Source organism: Pteropus vampyrus, unplaced genomic scaffold (assembly GCF_000151845.1).
Source record: "Pteropus vampyrus isolate Shadow unplaced genomic scaffold, Pvam_2.0 Scaffold68, whole genome shotgun sequence".
In the NCBI taxonomy this organism is placed as follows: Eukaryota; Metazoa; Chordata; class Mammalia; order Chiroptera; family Pteropodidae; genus Pteropus; species Pteropus vampyrus.
The window spans coordinates 6387574-6402870 of NW_011888849.1; the positions used below are offsets into that span (position 1 = coordinate 6387574).

The 15297-nt window shown below is 35.4% G+C and overlaps 1 protein-coding gene and 1 pseudogene across 1 annotated transcript in view; both read left to right on the forward strand.

Annotated features, from left to right (window-relative positions):
- Positions 1-15297, forward strand: part of PRKG1 (protein kinase, cGMP-dependent, type I) — a 1084330-nt gene that overhangs the window by 271843 nt on the left and 797190 nt on the right. The window lies entirely within an intron of this gene.
- On the forward strand, positions 7091-7209 carry LOC111740798 (annotated as a pseudogene).

Sequence of the window (15297 nt, forward strand, 5' to 3'; positions counted from 1 at the left end):
GATAACTAATTATAAGACTTTTACAAGATAAGTTGTCTCTGATGTGGTTTGGAAACAAGAGTTTTGATTAAATATTTTTGAAGAAAGAAGCAGTACAGAATCTTTTAAAAATATATTATTTTTTCCTATTTCTTCATGACTAATATGCCCAACATTTAAAGATTCACTTCCATTATACAAGGGACCTTTTAATCTCATGCAAAGACATAAGAAGAGTATAACGCATTAATGAGTAACTATTTTGTTTCCTGTGCTATTTCTCCTCAAAGAATAAAAGCAGTCAGTCCTGGTTAGGAAAAGAACTCCACATATATGGAACAGAGAAATAAAACTCAAACACTGGTCATCGTTTTGCATTCCACGAGGTATGAAATCATTCTTAATTAAATTTCATCTTTGTTGACTACCCTTCACAAACAATTGCAACTAGACGGTTCCTTCAGTGTCACTAGTCAGCAAGTAGGAAGCAGCCTGGGGTAGGCAGGCAGTTCTCGGCATAGGCTTTCACTCTGCAGCTTGCCTGGTGTCCTGCCAAGATTTTGGCCAAGTTACTTTATTGAGCCTCAGTAATCTCTACTTTGAAGTGGACATCATAATAATTGATTAGTTCATGTGTTTTTCTCATATACAGATGGATTATTGGGTAATACATGAAATGACAAGGGGACAAGATAATTCTAGAACTAAAATATGCCACTTTTCATGACCTTTCTGCCGCAGTCCAATCTGGCAGCTGTATTCTAGCTTAGATAAGGAGATGAAGTATTCACAACAGGTTGCTTTCACTCAGTCAAATTTTTGGAATTACCATCTGCAGGAGAGTATACCCATGACACCAAGTGAATTGCAGTTCACTGGCCACATTCGAATTCTGGCAGTACTTTATCCCTACTTAGTTTCTTGATTTTAGCCTGGGCCAAATGAGTTTGGTGAGCAGGGATGTTTGTGGTCAAGGCATTTAGTTGATTAAGCTGAATTAAAATGTTTCAAAACTCCACACGGACTTTAGTAGTTCATTACAGCATTCAAGGCAGAATTACATGGAATACATTCTAAGTGCAAAACTGCAGGAGTCTTCTACAAAACTGAACATCATACCTTAAGCCCACAATGGTGTTTACTTTCTTAAAGTGAAGTGAAGGTTTCTTCATTTGAACAACTGAAGGCCCACTGATGGAGGTGCATTCAGCAATTGATATTTGTCAGGCACTAAAGCATTAGTTATCAACCAAAGGTGATTTTACACCCCAGGGAACAGCCAAAGGTATCTGGTGTGTAAAAGCCAGGGATCCTGCTAAACATCCTATAATGCAGAGGACACTCCCATCAAACAAACAAAAACTGTCCAGCCTAAAATGTCAGTAATACATTGGTTAAGAAACCCTGCACAAAGGTAATTGGTTTTGTTTTAGTCCTCATAAACATCATATGAGTTGGATTCTGTTGTTATCTCCATTTTATAGAAGTAGAAATTGTAGCAACAAGAGGCCAAAATCTTGTTCAGGATTCGAGAACCAGTGGGAGAGCATAAATTGTCTTAATCCAGAACACAGACTCTTCATCCATGCTTGTGTAGGGAAGTAAAAATTACTTTTTCTCCTTTATTTCTTCTGGCTGGACTAACAATCAATTAACATGAGACAGATTAACAGGAGAAAAGAACAGTGGTTATCGATGATGATATTTCCTTTCCTGGAGCAGTTCCTCTATCTAAATTCCTTTTATGTAGTTAAGAGGAAGATAAAAAGTTCTTTCAGAGTCTTGTTTTTCAAAAATAACCAGCTTAAAATAATCAATATCTCAAAGAGGAATATTTTGGGGTGGCAAACTTTGCTCCTCTCACCTTCTGAGGGCAGAGTCAAAATTAAAACCATTTTCTCTGCTTCCAACATATATTGCTGCCTTCTTGATTAAGTTATTATTAAGTTGAATGACTACAAAACTTATTTCATAAAAAAATGAGTGAATTAAAAAAATTTTTTTTTAAAGCAAACAAAAAGAATTCCCATATTTAGTAACTGTGGATCTGGGATGCCATTGAAGTTGTTTTCATTAGAGTTAACACTAGTTGACAAGGTTTGCTAACCTTGCTGGTGTTAGCCTCGATGGAATTTCTTGTTTTGGTTCTCTCTGTTTTTGAGTTCCTCTAGTACCTGGTGCTATCCAGTGGTAATGTATCTGTTAAGGGAGATTTATAGTTTTATTCTTTTAGGAGAGAATATTAACACTCTGGTTTTGCATTTTGAGGCTTACACACATTATCACTAAAACACATTATCATTTTTTATCTGGTGTCAGGGAGGATTTCATCATCTTCTTTGTGAGGTGGCAGGGAAGGGATTAGGACTGTCAGAGCTAAGAGGACTGATTTTGTTCCACTGTTTTTTCTGACAGTCAAAAAGAAATAGGGGATAATAGAAACTCGTCAGTTGCTATTTGCAAGACTGTTTATTTCCCCTAAGTATTTTGGTCTCTCACTGACATGAGCATTGAGTGCTTTTTGCCATGGTGGATAATTTATTTTATATGAGGTGGTGTTTTCAACAACTACTACAGAATGTTCTGAATCACTCTGAACTCAATCTGGTTAAAAATAAATGCTCTCATTTTCGCCAATGGATATTTTCTTTTACCCACAAAAGTTAAAATTAATTGGCTTTGATCTTTCCCCAAACTCAGTAATATATGAACCCCTGATAAATGTTTGAACAAAATGTAAAAAAATATCATAACCAAGCAAAAATCCCATAGAAATACAAGAAAGTGTGGTCTGATCCATCAATTGAATCAATCTCTGGGCTGTATGAACAGTAGAATTTTAATGCAATGAATTTTTATCTAAAGGGACAGGAAGGATGTTCATTAAAAGGTAGCATCTTAATAAATCCATTAAGAAGCAGAGGAGAAAAGGCTCATTACCTCATCTATGTAAAGATGTAGATCACCAACACAAAGTAAGAGTGAAATTAAGGAGTGGAGTGGAGGCAGATGGCATGACTTCACATTTTGACTTTTGTCCTAAACTCCAAATGAGGGTAGACCTGATATCATATAGGCATACCAGCAGAACTAAAAGAAGAAGACATTTGTCATATAACTGTAAACTTTAGTCTCATTATTGAACCATACTGTCTGCATAGTTCACTGTGAATTATTACTTTATCTTATGGTGATCTGGAAAGTTACATGATTATATTGCATTACATTTGTGTGTGTTTGATAGAAAACATTACATTTTAAATGTTGCTTAGAAGCAGATATTTTGACATTCCATCTTGGTGTTTCTTTATAAGTTAATATATTAAGAACTTCAAAGAACAGATGTGGCATTGGCTTCTCTTGACTTCTGTGGAGCCCAGGTGAAAGCCTCCATCCCTGAACATTACTTAGAGAGGAATCTTCTAGATCTTGGGTCATCCAACATGAGTCACCATGTGGTGGATCACTGACTGCCTGTCACCTGGGCACTCAACTGGGGCAACTGACTAAAGCAACAGTACCTGGCCTCTATTTGTGATTTGGATTTATTACAGCATTGTGGCTGGGTTCCAAGAAGTGCCCCAAGAGAAAATATTTCATGAAGGAGAAAATAGAAGATGCCTGTCCTCTTAAAGGCAGTCCTGAAACAGATCCAACATCGCTTCTTCCATATTCTTTTTCTTAATCAACATCAAGAACAGAGCAGAAGAAATAAATTCCAACTTCTAGTAGGAAGAGTGACAAAGAATTTGCAGCCACCTTTAATCTACACAAAGGGTAGGGAAATGCTGTGCCATTAGTATCTTACTCTATCTTAGGCCATGGAATTATATAGCATAGGCCTCAAGTTCATTTGAAGTATGATACAAAAGTTTTTATCACCTTCCTTTTTACACATTATAGATGCTTAACAATAAAGCTTCATTGTTCACACTTTACATTTATCAATTTATTTAATCCTCACAATAACACTGTGAAGTAGATGAAGAAATTGAGGCATAGAGATGTGGAGCAAATTGCCCAAGTGAAACAGCTAGTAGTGGCAATAAGTGTTCAAACCCAGGGGGTCTAGTTTGAGGATACTTCTCTTAACCATTTTTCTAGTGCCTCTCCTAGCAGTGATTCTTTACAGAATTTTGATTTATACCCATGCCTTCTTTAAAATCTTATTTTCTTTAAAAATTGTTTATCCTTTACAAAATGAACCTTATTTTTATAATTTTAGCCTCTCCATTTTAGTATTAAATATTTGGGAAACCTGCTTTATAATGCCCCAAATGCGATGAGTAATTACCTCATTTAGGAATGAGATCTGTGTTTAAATATGTGTGTGGTTTGGAGCTGGGATAAGGGGGCAGTTAAGAACAAAGGGAACTACAGAGACTACATCCCCTTTCCATTTCTCTCACAAGCTACATAGCTTCTCACTAACCATCTATCCTGTTCTCTGCAAGTCTGTTGCTACATAACTTAGGCTCACATAGGCCCTGTTAAGATTGCCATGATCTCTCCCCACATACACTCATACATCTTCCTTTTATACTTATTCCTCAATGTGCAATTTCTCATTCTCAAGGTTATTTTTTAGACCTGATTCTTCATGAGGGGAAAAAAAAACTAGTTGGTTCCGCCATGATTTTGAGTCAGGCCCCTTTATAAATCACTACTTATTCTAGGTGTTGACTGTCCTTGATTTCATGGTTGCCCTGATTCAAAGAATCACACCTAGAGGCTAGATTGCCTCATCCAAGGGGAGCTGCCCCTTTCGCAGGAATGCTTGACTGGGCAACTGTTCTTCAAAGGATCTGTGAGCAGGATGACAGTAACTGAAGAACTGTAATTGAGATATGATTAAAATAAGATAAAATTGATCAACTAAGCAGAAAAAGGGAGGAAATTGAATGCCTGAATAAAAGTAATTTTTCATCATTGGAAGAGACCTCTGAGGCATACTAAGCCCAGCAGCAGTGCTATGTTCTTGTGCTTTAGGGAAAAGCATGTTGATGCGTGAGTGAAGGTATTGACCATATCCTGGAGGTACTGCTATGACTTACGTGACATTATTGTGGTTGAAACTAAAGCTAGATAACCCGTTGAGAAGGAAGGTTGTAGTAAAGGAGAAATATCTTCTCCCCTACAGAAGGAGAAGGTCCCCATAACTATGCAGATCTAAGCATGTTCGCAAAGGTTCTTCCAAGTTTTTTTGTCTAAACTATCAAGTTACTCTACATTGCTCAAATTAGTATAATTTCAGATGAGTAGGTCCTAGCAAATGTATCTCTTAAAGAATTTTAATTTTAATAGCATAGAATATTAGATTACATTATATACATAAATACTTTCTTCTACACTGTACAAGTATATTTGATGATATTCATCCATGTTTCATTTTTCAAAAAGGGTCTACCAGTTGTATTTGATTATTTTTATTAATTTAGCAAACAAATGAGTGAAACTATCCCCAAGTGTACCAAAACATGATGCCATAAACAATGGAAAGCAGTTTCTCTTAGAAGAAACTCGTCAAATCTTTAAGTGGTGATTAGTAACGTGGGCCACCATATCATACTGCAGAAAACTGAATCCTGATTTTGCCTTTGCTGTATTATCTTGGCCAAGGAGATTTAGGTGCTTTCCTATAAAATGGGAAAATAATATTTGCATGGAGGCGCTGTCAGAGTGAAATAAATAATCTGTATAATTCACTTAGCAAATTATAATATTTCGATGACTATAGCTAACTGCAGTATTTTCAGCCCAGCAACATTAGGAATAGTTCGGTTGAAAAAGGTGTGTTGCGGGACTAGTATCACAGTGTCCTAAGTGAAACACCTGGGGTGCAAAATTTAAGAGAGCACCAAAAACTCAATATTCAAGATAAATCGTATTTTAATATAATATTTAAAAATCGATGCAAAAGAAATCTATGATAAATAACATATAGATGACATTACAATTTTATATACAGATCCAAATCTGTCTCATTCACCTGGTTCCAATAAAACTTTATAAAGACAGGCAGCCAGCTCATGAGCCAGAGTTTGCTGATTCAATTACTATTATTTTAATATTGCATTAAAATATTATTTATCCTGATTACTGAGTTTTTTGGTGACTCCTTAATTTTTGTGACTGATAGGGGTGCCTTACTTATTTAATCCTAGTCTGAGTTCTGGTATAAAGCTTTTAAATTTTAAACCAGAAATTCAGAATTCTAGAATTCAAATTCTAAATATAAACGAGACCTTTGGGACCATCACGTGGAACCCTCTATGTGGTTACCAATGCTTTCTAAGAACCCCATATTTAATGTCAAAGATTGTAGCTTTGCCTTCAATAGTCTATAACTGAAAAAAAAGGTATGTTCACATGTGGAATTGTTGACCTTATATAATAACACAAAACCTTAACTGCCTGGGACACTGCATTAAACAAGACTCCCTCTTGCCTATGGGCCTTCGATGTGTTGGTGGCTTAGGGTGTGTTTGCTATTCTGTTTGTGTTCATTTCTCTTCTACTTCATCTTTTTCCTGACTTCCTTTGACTGTTATTTGAGAGCAAATTTTGACTATCTTAAAAATACTGAATATCTCAGGAAACGGTTTTCTCTGTTGCTTTTCAATAGCGATGGGATTTTGGCAGTGGAAATATAATTAAATTCACAGCAGTTATCAATCTCTTTTTTAAAATAAACCTTTTATCCCTCTACCTAACCTGCCTTTCTTTGTTTCTCAGGATTATATAGCAGGGAGCCATTTGGCTCTTCCAGCTAGCTGTACCTTGGCAGGGCTTGCCATGAACCAGATGTCCTTTTCCTCCTAGAAGGCAGAATGTGTCTCTTACTCAAGTTCCCCTCTCATTTTAATTTGCAAATGAGCTTATGGTTTCTGTTTCACTTCATTGGCATCAACCAAAATGATAGCTTGAATGTGTAATTACTACAGCTTTTCAAGGTCTCCCATCTTGAATCTGAAGTCCTTCTAGTCCATTTTATGTATTTTTAAAGTAAAACATTCACCCAGCAATCTCAGAGGGAGAATAACCCCCTTATGGAACTGAAGAGTACAATATCAGGTTTTAGTCGGACAGTGGGCTAAAGAATGACCATGGTGTCTACGGCCATGCTACCCTGAACAAGCCTGATCCCATCTGATCTGAGAAGCTAAGGAGAGTTGGGCCTGGTTAGTACTTGGATGGGACACCACTTAGGAAGACCAGGAGATGTAGGCATAAAAAATAAAAATAAAAAAATAAGGGATTGTAAGCTGACAAGGTCCTTGCAATCTGTGAGGTCAACCAAGGGTTGCCTCACCTAAAAAATAAAAAAATAAAATAAAATAAATTAAAAAAAAAAAAATGACCATGTCAAAACTTTAGGTTTTGAGATCTAACTGGATTGTTGATGTCTTTGGAAGGGCATGTGTGGTGGTTAATTTTGTGTCAACTTGACTAGGCCATGGGGTGTGCTCAGGTATTTGTTCAAACATTATTGTGGATATGTCTGTGAGGGTAATTTTGGATGAGAAAAACATTTAAATCAGTATACTGAGTAAAGCAGATTGTCCTCTCTAATGTGTATGAGTGACCCTTACCCAATAAGTTGAAAGCCTGAATAGAACAAAACAACTGACCCTATCATGAGTAAGAAGAAATTCCTCCTGCCTGACAACCTTGAGCTAAAAACTGTTCTGTTCCTGCCCTTGGATTCTACCTGAAACTTTATCGCTTCTTGGGTCTTGAGACTGTGGCCTTTAGTCTGGAAATTTCATCATCTGCTCTCCTGATTCTCAGGCCTTCAGACTCAGACCAGAACTATACTATAGGCTCTCCTGGGTCTCTAGCTTACCAAATTACAAATCTGGGGACTTCATAGTCTCCATAACTGCATGAACCAATTCCTTATAATAAGTACATATATAATAACAGTATGATAAATAATAGCATAATTAATTTATAATAAATATAAAAATCCTTTATTATAAATATATGTATTCTATTGGTTTTGTTTCTCTGGAGAACTCTGACTGATACAGCATGCTATTTATCATTCGGAAATTCAGTACAGTCTCAGAAGCTAACTGTACGCTATATAGCAGTAAGGAATACATCTTATAAATATATATATATGCATCTACAACCACATACAAGATTATAAGGTCATTTATTATTTGGGGAATCTGTCCAGCATCTGAGCCCCTTCTCTATGTTCTAGAAGTCCCTGCCTTATAAATCTTAATGAGAGGCAAAGTCCTTTTCCTTACATAGAAGAGAAAAAATACTAGATTCTCACTATCGTTTTTCCTAGTAGGCAGGGCATGAGCCATTAACAATCAAATGCACACACTCAGAATTCTATGTATGGAGCTTTAACACAAAGAAGTCAGGTCAATGCAGAATTCCTTTTGGCAATGGTCAAGTGATAGCAGCATACAGTTTCTAAGGGCAGCTGGACAAATGGAAACTTCAGGCACAACCAATGTCTACATACAGTGATATCAGCCAGTGGTGGAGAGCTAGAGCATTGAATGTTAGACGCCAGGAACAGAGGTATCCTCACTGGGCAGGGTCCATGATGTGATTTGGGCTCTACGGATTCTATTTGGGAGCATGACTTTCCTTTGTTCTCCCTAGTTTCCAAATTTGGTCCTCCAGTCTTTGTTGGCAATTACATTAGTTAATAAATTTAGTCTCTGTTAAGTTAGTCAAAGTAACTTTTAGTCATTTATATCTAAGAATCAGGTCTGATTCACTTATTCATTTTCTTAATATTTTTAGAACACACTGTATCCCAGGCACTCTTCTGTGTGGGATAGAAAGCAGTGAATAAGACAGACAAGGTCCTTACTCTCATAAGGATTATGTTCTTGTAGGGCGAATAAATAAATGAATGCATAAACAAGTAAACAAATAAGACGATAAGCAAGGAAAAATTGGCTTGATATAAATGCTATGGAAAAATAAAGTAGGGCGATGTGATGGAGAATGACAGGAAGACCACGTAGGGTAGGTTAGAGAAGAGTGCTCTGAGAAAATAACCTTTATACTAAAACTTATATGGCAGGAAGAAGCCGGCACACAGATAATGAAGAGAAAGCAGTCCAGAGTGGGGGTAATGGTTAGTTCAAAAGCTCTCAAACAGAAGCAGTCAGTACAAGTTCAAACTTGAAAGGATTTTATAAACTCATCTAATCCAAACTCCTAGATGTGTCATTAAAGAAACTGAAGTGCAAAAATGTTTCAAGCCTCTGGTGAAGACTCTTAAATGATTCAGTGAGCCAATCATAACTGTGATGAAAATTAAGAGCAGAGTGCAAGGTAGAAGCTAGTACACTTCAGTTTGGATTTAAATTCTGAGCACAAGTTGTTTCCTTTTGTCTGGTTCCTCTTATTTTTTTCTCAGTTCTACCCTTGGTCTTGATCATCTCATATTCTGCTTTCTCAACAGCATGTATTAAGGAAAGGAGCACATGAACTAGTAGCCACCATTTTCTCCTAGTGACTTTCTTTAGATGTGTGAGGGGGAGTAGGCATAAATTTCATATGATTTAAGTTGTAAGAGTTACCAAAGTAAAACCGAAATAATCGATAGACGTGATGAGGAATTTGCTAAGTGTGGGACCAGCCACTACAATTTTTCTCAAATGGAAAAATGTTTGTGGGTAAATAGGTTCAAATAATATTTTAAAACCCTTAGAACAGTACTATCAAATCTAAGTATAACGTAAGCCATATGTGTAATTTTAAATTTTCTAGTTGTCACATTAAAAAGTAAACAAACAAAAAAGATTTTGAAAAGGTGAAGTTAATTTTAGCAATCTATTTTTTTAACTCAGTATATCTGAAATGTTATTATTATATAAAAATCATTAGTGAGTTATTTTACATTCTTTGTTATGCTTAGTGTTCAAAATTGATCTCCTACACTTAGAGCACATCTTGATTCACAGTAGCCACATATGATGTGCTGAACAGCCGCATGTGGCTAGTGGCCACCATTTGGAAAGAGCAACCTTAGAGCAAGACTGACTTATAGTTGTCTTGAAGACAAGAAACTAGAATAAATCACTTTGCATGATTCTTTGTAGTCCCTTAGATACATATTTTTATAAATTTCTTCCTTTTCCATGTTCATTGGCTCCTTTGTAAGTCCTACCCCTTTCACTACCACTTCCTTACCAGTGCTATTTTTCTTCTTCTTCCCTGAAAAGTCCTCTTCAGTCACACCGTTGTTAGCATTTTAAAGCTCCTTTTTTTTAAAAAAAAAAAAAAGCTTTCTTTTTTTCTTTTCTTTTTGCTTTTACAGATCTCTTTCTTGGTGATTTAGTTTTCGCTTTATCCTTCGTTTAAAGAAGGCAGTATTAAAAAGCACAATGAACCTCTGAGTCAGTTGACACCCCCTTTGTCAAATATTCTCTTCCCTCCACAATTAAGAGTTTATAAAAGGAATTGGGAAGTGTCTTTGCATGATGCTTTAAACACAAAAATAGGAATACTAGAAGGTTTTCTTTCTATATGGTAATAAAACGTGTATCCTTCTTGAGCCACTGGCTGATTTTTATTTTAAGATAATAATATTCCTACACACATATTTTAACCTCGGTGTGCAGAAATTTAGTTTTGTGCAGTGTTTCCTCATTCTCCATTTATCCAATAGACCCACTTTGGTTCCATCATGCCTTTTGTGTTTTGTGTTCCCATAATTTTAAGAGGTCAACTCTTTTTGCAAGGTATGAAATACTATAGAGATATTAGTAATCATAAAATAAGAATAATACAAATATAGTTAGCAATGATATATTTATTAACATTTATGTTATTTTACCCTTTTTTCTAGTATTTGAAGGAAAACAGGTAACAGTTAAATGAGTATGAACATGAACCCACATATTCCTTATCTTTATACATGTACACTATTACTCTTTATAAATAATTAATTAGCCAGTCATTTTCTTGATATTGGAAGACAGACAAAATTCACTCTCTCCAGGATAAAATTCCCAACTATATGCTGAAAAATAAATACCCACCAATTATATAGAAATTACATATTTCCACATGTCTAAGGAAAACCAGAGAAAAGGGGGTATTACAATTGTATTCTACCATAGAGATATCCCACAGCCAGACACCACTCAGTATACTAGACTTCCTTTGGCTATCTGAGGAAGAATAGACTAGAACCTGCAGTCTTTCTCAACATTTTCACATCAAGACTCAAGCATAAAATGTTTTATATATTGATTATATCAACGATAAAAGATGACGCTGCACACCAGGCCCCTCCTGAGGATGACGAAGGCTGAGGATCAATACCTGGGCACACCTGTCATTCACAGAGCTCTAGTGGCTAGAAACTCTGGCCACTAGAAAGTATAGATAACTTTTACTCTTGAAAGAAAAACAAAAAATGAGTGCCTTATTAGTGGTCAGAACTGATGGCTCAGAATATTGCTTCTTTGATGACAGATTGTAAGGGCCTCTTTATTTTAGGAATGCCTGGCTTACCTCCAAGGACAGGAGGCTTAAAAAAGAGGCTCTAATCATTGTCTGCCTCACATCTTACAATGTTATCAGATTACTATATGGTGGGTTTTCTTTAACAATCAAAAGGCAAAGCTACTATTACACACAAGGGAAATAGCTGCTTGACCATGGACTCATGCATCCTAGAAAATGGAAAGAATATAGAAAAACACTGCAAACCAAGAGAGCATGGAACCAAAGCTCTGCATTTAACTCATCAGCTTGTATTGAAATCAGATTTCTTGACTGTTAACTCATACAGAAAGAAGATACTTCCAGTTTATTCTGGACAGACTTTCCTTCTCCAGAGTGATGGGTGTCAGAGCTCAACTTTGTAATTAAGCCACTGGAATGAGTTGCAGTGTTAAACACTTGGCAAACAGAAATATGGCATGCGAGTTACATATGGCATGTTAATGCTCTTATTCTGAAATACTTACTGTACAGGTTTAAAGCTGCTATTTGTAGACTCAGAAGAAATCTAAAATGTACTTTTTTAGGGAACTAAGATGTTCCTAAGAGGTGTCAAAATATCCATGTATAGAGCTAAATTGAAAGATAACAGTTAACATTTATTATTGAGTATTTAATCTGTGTAAGACACTGTGTTTGACACCAATTAATTCATTTACTCCCTCACAACATTCATACAAAATAGGCAAATTATCATTCTCCTTATTTAAGGATGAGGCTTAATGAGTTTCCATACCTTGCCCAAAGACCTATTTAAGTAAGTGACAAAGCCAACATTTAAACCTAGGTCTCCTTTTATTTAAATTCCTTTGTTTATCCAGCTGTTATACTGTTTCCCAAGAAATTGAACTCTCTACAAACAAATCTTTAAATAGATTTGTTTATGTTATTAAATAACATAAATATGTTATTAAATATGTTATTAAATAACATAATCTTTAAATAGATTTAAAGATAGACTTAAATTGATTTAAATCGATTTAAATATTTAAACAAATCTTTAAATAGATTTGTTTATGTTATTAAATAACATAAATATGTTATTAAATACGTTATTAAATAACATGTTATTAATTGATCTAGATAAACCATTGAATTTCTTTCTAACCCTCAGTTTTTGTAATCTATATGCTTTTATCTCATATATCAGCATCAAAAGGATTATAAATAGCAGTTATAAAAGGAAATTTGAATTTATTTTAGTTTAAACATTTTAAAGCAATTGGCATTTAAAATTCATGTTACTGTTTATGAGGCCATTCGGTTTATTTCCTGTTAACATTGCTCTCCTATTTTTTTTATTTTTATATTTTTATTTTAATTTTTTTTTATGTTTCAATTACAATTGGCATACAGCACAATAGTTTCAGGTGTACAACATAGTGATTAGACATTTATATAATTTACGAAGTGATCACCTCAATAAATCTAGTACCCATCTGACATGATACATAGTTATTATAATACTATTGACTATATTCCTTATTCTATACTTTAGATCCCATAACTGTTTTGTAACTACCAATTTGTACTTCTTAATGTCATTCCCTTTTTAAATACCAACCCCCCGCCCAACCCCTTTCCCATTTGGCAACCATCAAAATATTCTCCGTATCTATGAGTTTCTTTTTGTTTGTTTATTTTGTTCTTTAGATTTCACATGTAAGTGAAATCCTTTGGCATTTGTCTTTCTCTATCTTACTCCACTCAGCATAATAAACTCTAGGTTCATTTATATTGTTGCAGATGGAAAGATTTCATTCATTTTTATGGCTGAGTAATATTCCATTGTATATATGTATCACCTCTTCCTTATCCATTCATTGATGAATGGACACCCAAGTTGCCTCCATATTTTGGCTATTGTAAATAATGCTGTAATAAACATATGTTTCTACATGTCCCTTCAAAGTAGTGTTTTGGATTTCTTCGAATAAATACCCAGAAGTGGAATTACTGGGTCCTTCTTTGTCTCTTGTTATAGCCTTTATTTTAAAGTCTATTTTGTGTGGTATAAGTTTTGCTACCCCAGCTTTTTTTTTAGTTTTCATTTTTATGAAATATTCTTTTTCCATTTCTTTACTTTCAGACAATTTGTGTCTTTTGATTCGAAGTGAATATATAGGCAGCATATGTAAGGATCTTGTTTTCTTTATCCATTCAGCAACCTTATCTCTTTTGATTGGAGCATTTAATTTATTTACATTTAAAGTAATTGTTGATAGATATGTAATTATTGCCATTTTATTATTTATATATTTTATCATTTTGGGGTGGTCTTCTTCTTAAAGAAGTCCCTCCAACATTTCTTGTAATACTAGTTTAGTGGTAACGAACTTCTTTAGCTTTTTCTTGTCTGGGAAGCTTTTTATCTGTCCTTCAATTCTAAATGATAGCTTTTCTGGGTAGAATAATCTGTGTTGTAGGTTCTTATTTTTCATCACTTTGAATATTTCATGCCAATCCCTTCTAGCCTGTGAAGTTTTTGTTGAGAAATCAGCTGACAGTCTTATGGGAGCTCCCTTGTAGTTAACTAACTGCTTTTGTCTTGCTACTTTTCAGATTCTCTCTTTGTCTTTAACCTTTGGCATTTTAATTATGATGTCTTGGTGTGGGCTTCTTTGGGTTCATCTTGTTTGGGACTTTGTGCTTCCTGGGCTTATATGTATATTTCCTTTGCCAAGTTAGGGAAGTTTTCCATCAATATTTCTTCAAGTAGGTTCTCAATCCCTTGTTCTCTCTCTTCTCCTTCTGGTATCCCTATGATGTGAATGCTTTTATGCTTAATTTTATCCCAGAGGCCCTTAAACTATTCTTATTTTTTTGGATTATTTTTTTTCTTTGCTGTACTGATTAGTTCTTTTCTGCTACCCAATCTTCTATTGGTTTCCAGTAGGTAGTGTCTAAGCCTCTTGGATCCTTGCTTTATATAAAGCCTTAATAATGCTTTTTTTTTTCTTATAGATGTTTAATTGCGCTCACTACTCTCAGTCTCAGTCCCTATCAGTGTTAGTGACAGTTTTGGTAGCGTTTGCTCAGATTCCCCTGGAATCCGTGGTGTTCAGTCTTGGAGAATATAGGGGGGTGGGGGGAGGCTCTGGATTGGGGATTGGGGGCTGTGGCTCAGCTTTGGTTTTGCAACCACAGCTGGTAAAAAATCAACTGTTGTTTCTCTGTTGGCCCACTTCTTTGCTTTCTGTCCTGATGACTGGACCTTGCCGTTGGCCGCATCGAGCTCACAGTACTCCCATGTAGGGCCGTTCAGGGAACTCGCCATGCCTTTTCCTTTTCCCCTCCTCCTACAGGGAACTCTGTTGGCTACTAGAGGCAGCTTCTTTATTTCTCCCAGTCCACCACTCGACACCCAGAGTTCTGACCTGTGGTAGCTCTTATGCGCAGATCCCACGTTCAGATGTGCTGGTGTGCAGTTTGGGTGTTTTCTGTTGTGTTTTAGATGTTCCGTTTATTGTTGTTTCAAGGAGAGAGATCTGAAGATGTCTCTCATGCCACCATGTTTCTCCAAACTCTTCTGATCTTCTAAATTGCTGATTTTATTCTGTGCTTCATGTAATCTACTGTTGATTCCCTCTAATATATTCTTCATTTCAGTTATTGTAGTCTTCATTTTTGACTGGTTCTTTTTTGTTTTCTATATCCATTTTTATGTTTTCTGTCTCTTTGTTGAAGTTCTCACTGAATTCATTTACTCTTCCCCTAAGTTAATTGAGCATCTTTCTAACCAGTGTTTTGAACTCAATCTGGTAGGTTGCTTGTCTTCATTTTGTTTAATTCTTTTTCTGTAGCTTTTTTTTTTTTTTTTTT